The sequence below is a fragment of the Coregonus lavaretus genome (assembly GCF_964263955.1).
Source record: "Coregonus lavaretus genome assembly, chromosome: 36".
In the NCBI taxonomy this organism is placed as follows: domain Eukaryota; kingdom Metazoa; phylum Chordata; class Actinopteri; order Salmoniformes; family Salmonidae; genus Coregonus; species Coregonus lavaretus.
The window spans coordinates 7,191,102-7,204,548 of NC_140023.1; positions in this window are offsets into that span (position 1 = coordinate 7,191,102).

The window sequence follows — 13,447 nt, forward strand, 5'->3', positions numbered from 1 at the left end:
CAAACCCACTACAAGTAAAACATATCATGCTTTGCAAGAAAGTTCTCCTGCAACAGGGTGATCAAATTAAGATCCTACATCTGTAGGGGTGTGTGTGTGTGTGTGTGTGTGTGTGTGTGTGTGTGTGTGTGTGTGTGTGTGTGTGTGTGTGTGTGTGTGTGTGTGTGTGTGTGTGTGTGTGTGTGTGTGTGTTTGTTAGCATGAGTAGTCTTATGCTCTTGTACGTATTTGGAAGGAGTGTATGTTGTTTACTTGTGAAATGGCTAAACTTATTAAGTTACGGTTTTCACATTTTTCATGTTAGCAGTTTACCAATGAAGGCTCACCTTGTAAACGTTTGGGTTTGTTGCATACAGTCAGAGTGAACTCCCAGCCCTGAAGCATGGTAAAATGAGATAGGAAGCATGCGTTTCATCGCCAAATAACTGAAAAAACTTGTTTCGTGGCAGCCTGTGCCTCAAGGTCAGGCAGAGTTCGTAGAAAAGTTAAAACAATCCAAGCTAAATCAAATATCTGAGGGTTACTGTTTTTGTTTCCTAAAGTTTTGCACATGCTATAAAATCCTGTGTTGGGTTGATATACACTGTACTACCGTGTGCCACATACCAGCAGAGGTTCAAAAGTTCATCTGAACCATGAACTCTGTCAGGGCACAGCAGGAAGTTTCACCCATGCGTCAAATAAAAGAGAGACAGAGCGGCTCAGAGCAGCATAAAACAACCCAGAAACTGCTGCACGCCACATTCAAGGGCAATGACAGGTGAGAGGTGTCACAACTCCTGTCCCCCTTCCTTCCTCCCTCCTGTTCTGTACTTCCCTCCTCCTGGATTCACTTAATGACCCCCTGACGACCCCCATGCCCCCTTTTAGGCGCACAAATACAGTCACTGTGAATTAAACTCAAGCATGGCTGTTTGATCAGTCCATTTAGATGTGTGTGCTTTGTGCTGCCCTGACCAGTGCCCGAAAGAAGAGGGTCTGGGATGTCGCTGTGGTGAGGGACACACACTCTTTCCTAGGTTTTGTGTTCATATGTGCATCTGTGTGGTGTGTGTCTGTCTGGGACGGGCCAGGGAATAAAAACAGAGGGGTTATGACCCATATGTATTTGTTTAAATATGAGTTTCGTGTCACCTCCCGGTCCCAAACGCAGCCTAGCAGTGCAAACCAGAGGCAGGCATAACTGGTTCTGGAACGAAAACAAACCCTTAGCTGTAGTTACAGATAATTTCCTCATGTTTTTACCGGCTTATCAAAGAATACAGAGTGTTTAACTCGATCAGTGTAGCCTACCGTTTTTCACATAACATGTTGTTCATTGCTGACCCTGTCCTATAACGTTTTAATAGGCCTTTTCATTAAAATTGTTATTGTTTTTAAGAGGGCTAATTGTTTATTGCCTTTCCAATAAGCTTTAGAGAGAGAGGAGGAGTCACATAAATGAAGTTGACTATTCTCACTTGTTCAGGCTTTGATCTTCTTTTTACCAAAAGTCTTAGTCAAGGAGTTGTTTAATGTATTTGGAAAGAAAGCCCAGATTGCTTGCCTTTGAAAGGCTTTAGCATTAGCAGAAAGTGCCCCTGCATGTTTGCTATAAGGATAAATATCCCTCTATTAGGAACAAGTGCCTTGAAAGCTGCGTTGTTTCTGGGGAGCTTTTAAGAAAAGGCGGTGCGCATGACTGGCAGGTAGACTCTTTAAGAACCCTGCCCCATCCATCAGGGCACAATACCACGGACACAGTTATTTTTAGCCGTTGTGGTATGTGAATCTGTGTGTACGAAGAGTGCTTCCACAAATTCCTCTCTGTGAAAAGGTTAATTTGCTTTTCCTGGCAGGCGCAGGCAGCCTGATATAACAGCAAGAGGGGTATTTTAAACAGTCTGCTTCCCTCAGACAGCTGCCATGGTGGGAACTGAACTGCAGCAGCGCTGCACAGGGAGGGAGGAAGACCAGGTCACACAGCGGGCACGGGGATACGCCTGGGACACTGCAGCGACGCTTCATTCACATAAATACAGACAGACAATCTCTGACGCACATACACACTTTAATGCTCAGGGGACAAACATGAGCAGCCATGCACACATATGTTTTGTAGGGTTTGCTGTGGGTTCATATGATAGCTTTAAGGTACCTTAAATATTTATAGGATTTATAAGTCACTATGTTCAGTTTCTTTTTTTACTCATACATTGACATTCCAAAAGGCTGGAGACTAAAAGCATTCACTCCAGAGGTTTGGGTAAATCCACTGCACTGTGTTTTCCAGCTTCTTCAGTTCGTCTCATTGCACCTAATTCCAGGTTAATACGCATCACCACAATCCAACAGAGGGAACTCCCATCTCCTCCAGATTCTGGCCACACATTCATCATCTGATTTCACTTTTCCAAGGCTGAGCAGCAAGTCATCCATCTTTTTGTCACCCTCAGACAACATGTCTAGCTTCCTCCACAGCTGAGAGAGAAAGAGAAACCAGGAAACCAGCAGCTCAGTGAATAGTGAATATTTGCTATTTGGGTTAATTGGATTCATTCTGACATTTCAATGTTTTTTTGTTTTGTTTTTAGTTTTTGATTATTTGACATTTTACTACATTGTTAAGAGCTAGTAACATAAGCATTTCACTGCACCCGCTATAACATCTGCTAAACTGTGTACGCGACCAATAAACTTTAATATTGCGCTACCTTCCATCTTCAACTGTCAGAAGGAGGAGTACCACGTTCCAGACCCTTTTGAGGCTCTTGCCAAAAATCAGGAGAATGCACACGGTTAAGCAGGTCATGTTACAGCAGGTAAGGCACTTGGCTTTGGCCTTGTCAGTACAGATCTCATGTAGGCATGAATCAACAGTCAGTGTCATACTGGTGTTTCTCATCTTGACTAAATCTGATAGATCAATTATACCTTTAATGAGACATTTTATCAGACATTTCAGGATGGCACAATATGTCTGCAAGCAGGGTGGTGTGAGCTGAAACTGGTGAAGTTGATTCATCACTAAAACAGAGTCAAGTCCAATAAGTTTCTTGGGGTCAATACAAGAGGCAGGGGATGTATAAGATTTTTTTTAAATACCTCTGCAATATGTTCCCCACACATAGCAAAACTGAAACAGACAAATATGGTATTTAAGAATATGAAAGATGCATGTGTCCCATTTCGTCATAGGTCAGACTTGGTCTACTCTCATCATTGCTATCCATCTGTGGAAAGTTCCCCAACCCCCTCCTCCCTCTCCAACCCCCACCTGCACATCCTCCATTCCTCCCTCTCTCTCTCAAGAGTGGAAAGGCCTCGGCCTCTGAGAGACTCACCGGCAGGATGCACTATACACAGTGTAATTATAACCAGAAGCCGCGGCGAGTGTGAACGCGGCAGATAACATCAGGTCACCCAGCGTGCAGGAGTTCACACAGAGCCCAGTGGAGTGGCAGCAGCTGAGTTATGGCTCCATATTTTAACTGCTCCAGCCTGGCCCAGCCCTACACTACATCCCCATTCACTGTGCTGCAGCAGCAGGGAGTAGGGTTAGAACGGTTAGAGTTGCAGATTGTAATGTAATAAATAGGCAGAGAAAATGTTCAGGGATTTGGGGATAGAGATTTATGTTCATTCTAAGAACATAACACACCCGACGCGCACATACACATGCACGTATACACATGTCTAGTGTAGCAGGTCTGTATCTGTATGCAGAACTCTCTGACAAAAAAGAACAAAAAAATGACACTTTGGTAGTGCTCAACCCCAGTTGTCGTCTGTCCCCCTAGGTGGTTGTAGGTTGAAAAAGGTTGGGAGGAACGACGGCTGTGGAGAGCAGTGACCCTGCATTGTTCCCTGTTAGACTGCTGGGTTTATGGCCCATCCTCTCACTGTGGATAGGAACTGTTTGTTTAGCCACCACAAATCCTTCAAAATGTCCACTTCTGACACGAGCTCACTGAAGTCACAACAATTCTGAGTCAGAACTGTTATACCCATGTTATACAAAAGAAGGGGTATCTACTGGTAAGTATTTGACTCCTCTCTGAAGTTCTTCAGAATTATTTATTTGCCCTTTAACCTATTGCCTGAGAAAAGATAGCAAAGAACCAGCAGAAAATACTATACTGGCTTATACTGGGTGCTAGATCGTTCTTGAGTTGACCCTAAAGCCCCCACAAAAATCAGTGTACTACTATTAGCGTTTTACTTGAATCATTGTGTGAATAAAATACTATTGACATTAATCAAACTTTTAACACTGTGATAAAATCTTAAATAAACACTTATAAATCTGGACTAGTGAGAGCACATTTACTGTTAGCAACCCACACAATAGGCTACCACAAGCACAAAGACACACACACGCTCCCCTGCACGCTCTCAAGAACACACACACTCCCACCCCCACACACTCTCTCTCTAGAGATCTGACAGAGTTGTTCCTGGAAAGTTCAGCAGTGGGTCAGTGTGGACATTACTCACCTGGCCACAAGCTCAGTGCTCACACACCCACTCAAACCCATAACCGCATTCTCATTACCCTCCTTATGCCTCATCAACTTAATGGAGATGACTGGAGGTAACAGTGCATTCAGAAAGTATTCAGACCCTTTGACTTTTTCCACATTTTGTTACATTTTGTTACAGCTTTATTCTAATACTCCATATGACAAAGCGAAAACAGGTTTTTAGAAATTTTAGCACATTTCTTACAAATAAAAAACAGAAATACCTTATTTACGTAAGTATTCAGACCCTTTGCTATGAGACTTGAAATTGATGGGCCTTGGTCAGGGAGGTGACAAAAACCAGATGGTCACTCTGACAGAACTCCAGAGTTCCTCTGTGGAGATGGGAGAACCTTCCAGAATGACAACCATCTCTGCAGCACTCCACCAATCAGGCCTTTATGGTACAGTGGCCAGACGGAACTCACTCTTCAGTAAAAGGCACATGACAGTCCACTTGGAGTTTGCCAAAAGGCTCCTAAAGGACTCTCAGACCATGAGAAAAAAGATTATCTGGTCTGATGAAACCAAGATTGAACTCTTTGGCCTGAATCCCAAGCGTCACATCTGGAGGAAACCTGGCACCATCCCTACGGTGAAGCATGGTGGTGGCTGTGGGGATGTTTTTCAGCGGCAGGGACTGGGAGACTAGTCAGGATTGAGGGAAAGATGAACGGAGCAAAGTACAGAGATCCTTGATGAAAACCTGCTCCAGTGCGCTCAGGACCTCAGACTGGGGCGAAGGTTCACCTTCCAACAGGACAACAACCCTAAGCACACAGCCAAGACAACGCAGGAGTGACATCGGGACAAGTCTCTGAATGTCCTTGAGTGGCCCAGCTAGGACTTGAACCTGATCTAACATCTCTGGAGAGACCCGAAATAGCTGTGCAGCAACGCTCCCCATCCAACCTGACAGGATCTGCAGAGAAGAATGGGAGAAACTCCCCAAATACAGGTGTGCCAAGCTTGTAGCGTCATACCCAAGAAGACTCTACGCTGTAATCGATGCCAAAGGTGCTTCAACAAAGTACTGAGTAGGGTCTGAATACTTATGTAAACGTGATATTTAATTTTTCTATTTTTAATACATTTGCAAAACTTTCAAAAAAACTGTTTTTGCTTTGTCGTTATGGGGTATTGCGTTTAGATTGATGAGGGGGAAAAAAACTATTTAATCCATTTTAGAATAAGGCTGTAATTTAACAAAATGTGGAAAAAGTCAAGGGGTCTGAATACTTTCCGAATGCACTGTAACTATAAACATCAACATACAGTATCAGTGCTGTTGGAAAATGTTTCTTTTGGAGTGTTAAGTGACGAATTGGGGGTTGGGTTAGTTATCTGACCAGTTCCTTAACTTTTGATTTGAGTGTGTATGTGGGCAAGTGTGTGAACAATATTCTGTGAGTTTACCCGGTCTCCAGTGCCAGTTTGAATAATGAAATCACCTCTAGGCTGCAGACTTTCCTGTTTTGTTATTTAGTTTATACAACCATTCAGCTGAATCATCTAACATGCCTTTAAATTGGCTTCTAATTAGACAGAGAATGGAAGTGACATCACCCAGCCACATGTTGTGTGTGTTATCCACCTCTCTGCTTCATGTTCTTTCACCCATCCACAAAATATGCTGCAGCAAGAGCAATTGTGTGACAAATCTATTTGTCACACAATTTCCTGTTCAGTGTGAGGTGCAGCAATTCCAGGACCTGAAATCAGTGGCGGGTGGTAACCTCAAGTTCAATCATAAAATAATGATGGTAGCAGACCACAATAGTTACTTTATGTAAGTAGAATAAGCGCTTGAGCTTGCATTAGGATGTACACTCCTAAAATTGAAGTGCATCCAACCTTTGTGGTTGTGAGCTTGATATTAAGCTGACCTCACATAATTTATAATCATTCTATATACAGTATATTCAAGACATTTTCAACAAACTTATGTTGCAGATTGTTTATTTACTTCAAAAGGGGATTTCTGTGCTGGCAAGCACACAGTGTCAAGAGGAATATAATGAAAACAATGATTACAGTTTCAACTCTTCAACTCGCTTCAACTACTTGTTGAACCGGTGGTATGGGCCAACTCTGCCATAAGGCATAATTATAAATGATGGGGAAAAACATTATGCGGTTACTTCTCAGTCTTTGATGAGACAGCTTCTGGGTGAGATGGTTGAACTGGGCCTCTCCTGTCTGCCTCAATGGTGAAACAATCACCTCACCAGGGAAAATGCCAGGCAGTGACTGTTATTCGAGCGCCCTCTGGTGTCAACATATAACTTTTATTAAACAGAATTTATATGGCTATAAAACATTACAATAACCATTAATATTACAATGCACCCTGTTCCAGTGTAACACAATTTTCTTTCATAGAAGAGCACTTTCATCACATCATTTTGAAGGGCATAAACACTGTGCAGGTTTGTGTAATTTAAGATCATGTTCAAGTCATTCTCATAAATATACAGGTAACTGCCAAATTAATGGAAACACTTGAGTAAATGAGGGATACAAAGTACATTGAAAGCAGGTGCATCCACACAGGTGTGTTTCCTGAGTTAATTAACCAATTAACAACCCATCATGCTTAGGGTCATGCACTGTATATAAACGCTGGGCAGGTCATTATTTTGGCTACCATGGCTATGCCCCAATAGGATGGCAATGCCCTCATCCATGGCACGAGTGGTCACTGAACGGTTTGATGAGCACGAAAACGATGTAAACCATATGACATCCTTGAACACTTATGGGAGATTCTGGAGTGGCGCCTGAGACAGCGTTTTCCACCATCATCAACAAACCACTAAATGATGGAAATTCTCGTGGATGAATGGTGTCGCATCCCTCCAATTGAGTTCCAGACACTTGTAGAATCTATGCCAAGGTGCATTGAAGCTGCTCTGGCTCTTTGTGGCCAAACTCCCTATTAAGACACTTTATGTTGGTGTTTCCTATATTTTGGCAGTTACCTGTATTATACACTACAGTACTACTTGCTGTCATGTTAACAATCACAATTATAACTCTGGCATCACCGGGGGGGGGGGGGGGGGGGGGTACTAGAATAGTGTACAAACTAGAATACTGCACAAACCATTCACACTTTGGCTGCGTTTAGACAGGCAGTCCAATTCCAATCTTTTTTTTCTTGCTAATTGGTATTTTGTCCAATCAGATCAGCTCTGAAAAAGATCTGATGTGAAAAGATCTGATATGATTGGTCAAAAGACCAATTAGTGGAAAAAATATCAGAATTGGGCTGCCTGTGTGAAAATATATATACACACTTACTACATAATCTGTATTCTCATTGCAAATAGCATATCTGACCAGCAGAACACATCTATACAGTGGGGAAAAAAAGTATTTAGTCAGCCACCAATTGTGCAAGTTCTCCCACTTAAAAAGATGAGAGAGGCCTGTAATTTCCATCATAGGTACACGTCAACTATGACAGACTATTTGAGTAAAAAAAATCCAGAAAATCACATTGTAGGATTTTTAATGAATTTATTTGCAAATTATGGTGGAAAATAAGTATTCGGTCACCTACAAACAAGCAAGATTTCTGGCTCTCACAGACCTGTAACTTCTTCTTTAAGAGGCTCCTCTGTACTCCACTCGTTACCTGTATTAATGGCACCTGTTTGAACGTGTTATCAGTATAAAAGACACCTGTCCACAACCTCAAACAGTCACACTCCAAACTCCACTATGGCCAAGACCAAAGAGCTGTCAAAGGACACCAGAAACACAATTGTAGACCTGTACCAGGCTGGGAAGACTGAATCTGCAATAGGTAAGCAGCTTGGTTTGAAGAAATCAACTGTGGGAGCAATTATTAGGAAATGGAAGACATACAAGACCACTGATAATCTCCCTCGATCTGGGGCTCCACGCAAGATCTCACCCCGTGGGGTCAAAATGATCACAAGAACGGTGAGCAAAAATCCCAGAACCACACGGGGGGACCTAGTGAATGACCTGCAGAGAGCTGGGACCAAAGTAACAAAGCCTACCATCAGTAACACACTACGCCGCCAGGGACTCAAATCCTGCAGTGCCAGACGTGTCCCCCTGCTTAAGCCAGTACATGTCCAGGCCCGTCTGAAGTTTGCTAGAGTGCATTTGGATGATCCAGAAGAGGATTGGGAGAATGTCATATGGTCAGATGAAACCAAAATAGAACTTTTTGGTAAAAACTCAACTTGTCGTGTTTGGAGGACAAAGAATGCTGAGTTGCATCCAAAGAACACCATACCTACTGTGAAGCATGGGGGTGGAAACATCATGCTTTGGGGCTGTTTTTCTGCAAAGGGACCAGGACGACTGATCCGTGTAAAGGAAAGAATGAATGGGGCCATGTATCGTGAGATTTTGAGTGAAAACCTCCTTCCATCAGCAAGGGCATTGAAGATGAAACGTGGCTGGGTCTTTCAGCATGACAATGATCCCAAACACACCGCCCGGGCAACGAAGGAGTGGCTTCGTAAGAAGCATTTCAAGGTCCTGGAGTGGCCTAGCCAGTCTCCAGATCTCAACCCCATAGAAAATCTTTGGAGGGAGTTGAAAGTCTGTGTTGCCCAGCGACAGCCCCAAAACATCACTGCTCTAGAGGAGATCTGCATGGAGGAATGGGCCAAAATACCAGCAACAGTGTGTGAAAACCTTGTGAAGACTTACAGAAAATGTTTGACATGTGTCATTGCCAACAAAGGGTATATAACAAAGTATTGAGAAACTTTTGTTATTGACCAAATACTTATTTTCCACCATAATTTGCAAATAAATTCATTAAAAATCCTACAATGTGATTTTCTGGATTTTTTTTCCTCATTTTGTCTGTCATAGTTGACGTGTACCTATGATGAAAATTACAGGCCTCTCTCATCTTTTTAAGTGGGAGAACTTGCACAATTGGTGGCTGACTAAATACTTTTTTTCCCCACTGTATATAGAAAAGTATGTGGACACCCCTTCAAATTTGTGGATTCGGCTTTCAATGTGGGACCGTCGCTCAGCCGCAAAGTGGTAGGCCATACAAGCTCACAAAACGGGACCGCTGACGCGCGTAGCACGTAACAATCTTTGGTCATCGGTTGCAACACACACTACCGAGTTCCAAACTGCCTCTGGAAGCAACGTCAGCATAAGAACTGTTTGTCGGGAGCTTCATGAAATGGGTTTCCATGGCCGAGCAGCCGCCCACAAGGCTAACATCACCATGCGCAATGCCAAGCGTCGGCTGGAGTGGTGTAAAGCTCGCCGCTATTGGACTCTGGAGCAGTGGAAACGCGTTCTCTGGAGTGATGAATCACGCTTCACCATCTGACAGTCCGACGGACGAATCTGGGTTTGGCGGATACCAGGATGCATAGTGCCAACTGTAAAGTTTGGTGGAGGAGGGAATATGGTCTGGGGCTGTTTTTTATTGTTTGGTCTAGGCCCCTTAGTTCCAGTGAAGGGAAATCTTAACGCTACAGCATATAATCACATTCTAGACGATTCTGTGCTTTCCAACTTTATGGCAACAGTTTAGGGAAGGCCCTTTCCTGTTTCAGCATGACAATCCCCCCGTGCACAAAGCGAGGTCCATACAGAAATGGTTTGCCAAGATCGGTGTGGTAGAACTTGACTGGCCTGCACAGAGCCCTGACCTCAACCCCATCAAATACCTTTGGGATGAATTGGAACTCCGACTGCAAGCCAGGCCTAATTGCCCAACATCAGTGCCCGACTTCACTAATGCTCTTGTGGCTGAATGGAAGCAAGTCCCCACAGCAATAATCCAACATGGGATAATAGGGTACAGGGGAGGCAGCCAATGACCTGAGTCTAACTGGTAAGTAGGGGTAAGCTACATGTAGTGTTGAGTAAAGCTTAACCATGTATTAGATCGTAGGTAGGTAGTTAGCTGTAGTTAGGTATTGTATTTATTGTAGGTTAGTATTGTTGTTATTGTAGCTTTCCGTGGGTAATTTGTGGGTTAGTTTCGAGGCATGAGGCTAGCTAGCTAGCGGGTAGCTATTGGTAACGATTAGCAACGCTGGAGAGCTGGTTCCAACGGTAATGTACTCCTACCCAACGTTTAACTTTTGCTTAACCATGTATTAGATCGTAGGTAGGTAGCTAGCTGTAGTTAGGTATTGAATTTATTGTAGGTTAGTATTGTGGTTGTAGTAGCTTTCCATAGGTAATTGTGGACTAGTATCGAGGCACGAGGCTAGCTAGCTAGCGGGTAGCTATTGGTAACGATTAGCAACGCTGGAGAGCTGGTTCCAACGTTTAATTATTATTATTATTATTATTATTATTTTATTTTTTTTGCTGCGTTGTGAAGGGAACTCGACACGGACTTGAATTGTCTGTTTGGTGTGCTGACACACTCTTGGCAGTTTGTTGTGGCCAGGTGTTGATGCTAAGTTGTGTGTTAATGGATGCTAGCTTGCAGGTTGGCTACGGCGTCATAGCTAGGCTTCGTGGGTTGTTGTGGGTAGTTACTGTGTCTTGGCAGTGTCCTCGGCCGTGCCAGCTGTAGCACGAAGCTAGCTAGCTAGCCGTTCTTCAAACAGAGTCGACACAGTGGCCATTGCTAGCTACCCAACATGACCATTTGGCTGTACTGTAGTAGCTAACCACAATTAACTTGTCCTAGCTAGCCAACGTCTAATCATTGCTGCGTCATATAAGGAACTTGACACAGACACGAATGATCTGTTTAGTGTGATATCACAATATTGGTGGTTTGTTGTGACCAAGTGTTGGCGCTAAACGGTGTGTTATTGTTATTGGATGCTAGTCTGCTAGTTGGCTATGGAGTCATAGTTGGCTAGCTGAACAAAGTGGGTTGAGTCTACTCCTTTAAACATTGAACCGCTGTGGTTCACAACAATTCTGATTTCTAAAGGCGGAAGTTGGGAGAGTTTTTGTTCGGGTGGTTCAGTGAAACAATTTTAGTTTCTGAGGTAGAAGTTTTTGGTGAGGGAGGCCCTGCTCTCTCCGCTCCCAGATGCTTAGCCCATTTCATTCCGATCTCCTCTGCATTTTTGTAGCCATTTGCTACAGCCTGTCAACTATGCCTCTGCCTATCCCTGTTCTCTCCTCTCTGCACAGGCTACACAAACGCACCACACCGCGTGGCTGCTGCCTCTCCAATTTGGTGGTCCCTGCACGCACCACCCACGTGGAGTTCCAGGTCGCAGGCAGCCTCTGGAACTGCCGTTCTGCTGCCAACAAAGCTGACTTCATCCCAGCCTATGCCAACCTCCAGTCCCTCGACTTCCTGGCGCTGACGGAAACATGGATCACCACTGAAAACACCGCTACTCCTACTGCTCTCTCCTCGTCTGACCATGTGTTCTCGCATACCCCGAGAGCATCTGGTCAGAGGGGTGGTGGTACAGGAATCCTCATCTCTCCCAAGTGGACATTCTCAATTTTTCCCCTAACCCATCTGTCTATCTCCTCATTTGAATTCCATGCTGTCACAGTCACTAGCCCATTTAAGCTTAATATCCTTGTCATCTATCGCCCTCCAGGTTCCCTTGGAGAGTTCATCAATGAGCTTGACGCCTTGATAAGTTCCTTCCCTGAGGATGGCTCACCCCTCACAGTTTTGGGGGATTTCAACCTCCCTATGTCCACATTTGACTCATTTCTCTCTGCCTCCTTCTTTCCACTCCTCTCCTCTTTTGACCTCACCCTCTCACCGTCCCCCCCTACTCACAAGGCAGGCAATACGCTTGACCTCATCTTCACTAGATGCTGCTCCTCTACTAATCTCACTGCAACTCCCCTCCAAGTCTCCGACCACTACTTTGTTTCCTTTTCTCTCTCACTCTCCTCCCACACTACTCACTCTGCCCCTACACAGATGGTAATGCGCCGCCGCAACCTTCGCTCTCTCTCTCCCACTACTCTCTCCTCTTCCATCCTATCATCTCTTCCCTCTGCTCAATCCTTCTCCCTCCAATCTCCTGATTCTGCCTCCTCAACCCTCCTCTCCTCCCTTTCTGCATCCTTTGACTCTCTGTGTCCCCTATCCTCACGGCCGGCTCGGTCCTCCCCTCCAGCTCCGTGGCTTGATGACTCATTGCGAGCTCACAGAACAGAGCTCCGGGCAGCGGAGCGGAAATGGAAGAAAACTAAATTCCCTGCCGACCTGGCATCTTTTCACTCCCTCCTCTCTACATTTTCTTCATCTGTTTCTGCTGCTAAGGCCACCTTCTACCACTCTAAATTCCAAGCATCTGCCTCTAACCCTAGGAAGCTCTTTGCCACATTTTCCTCCCTCCTGAATCCTCCCCCCCCCCTCCCCCCCTCCTCTCTCTCTGTGGATGACTTCGTCAACCACTTTGAAAAGAAGGTTGACGACATCCGATCCTTGTTTGTTAAGCCTAATGACACTGCTGGTCCTGCTCACACTGCCCTACCCTATGCTTTGACTTCTTTCTCCCCTCTCTCTCCAGATAAGATCCTGCGACTTGTGACTGCAGGCCGCCCAACAACCTGCCCGCTTGACCCCATCCCCTCCTCCCTTCTCCAGACCATCTCCGGTGACCTTCTCCCCTACCTCACCTCGCTGATCAACTCATCCTTGACCGCTGGCCATGTCCCTTCCGTCTTCAAGAGAGCGAGAGTTACTCCCCTTCTCAAAAAACCAACACTCGACCCCACTGATGTCAACAACTACAGACCAGTATCCCTTCTTTCTTTTCTTTCCAAAACTATTGAGCGTGCCGTCTTTAGCCAACTCTCTTGCTATCTCTCTCAGAATGACCTTCTTGATCCAAACCAATCAGGTTTCAGGACTGGTCATTCAACTGAGACTGCTCTTCTCTGTGTCACAGAGACTCTCCGCACTGCTAAAGCTAACTCTCTCTCCTCTGCTCTTGTCCTTCTAGATCTGTCTGCTGCCTTTGATACTGTGAACC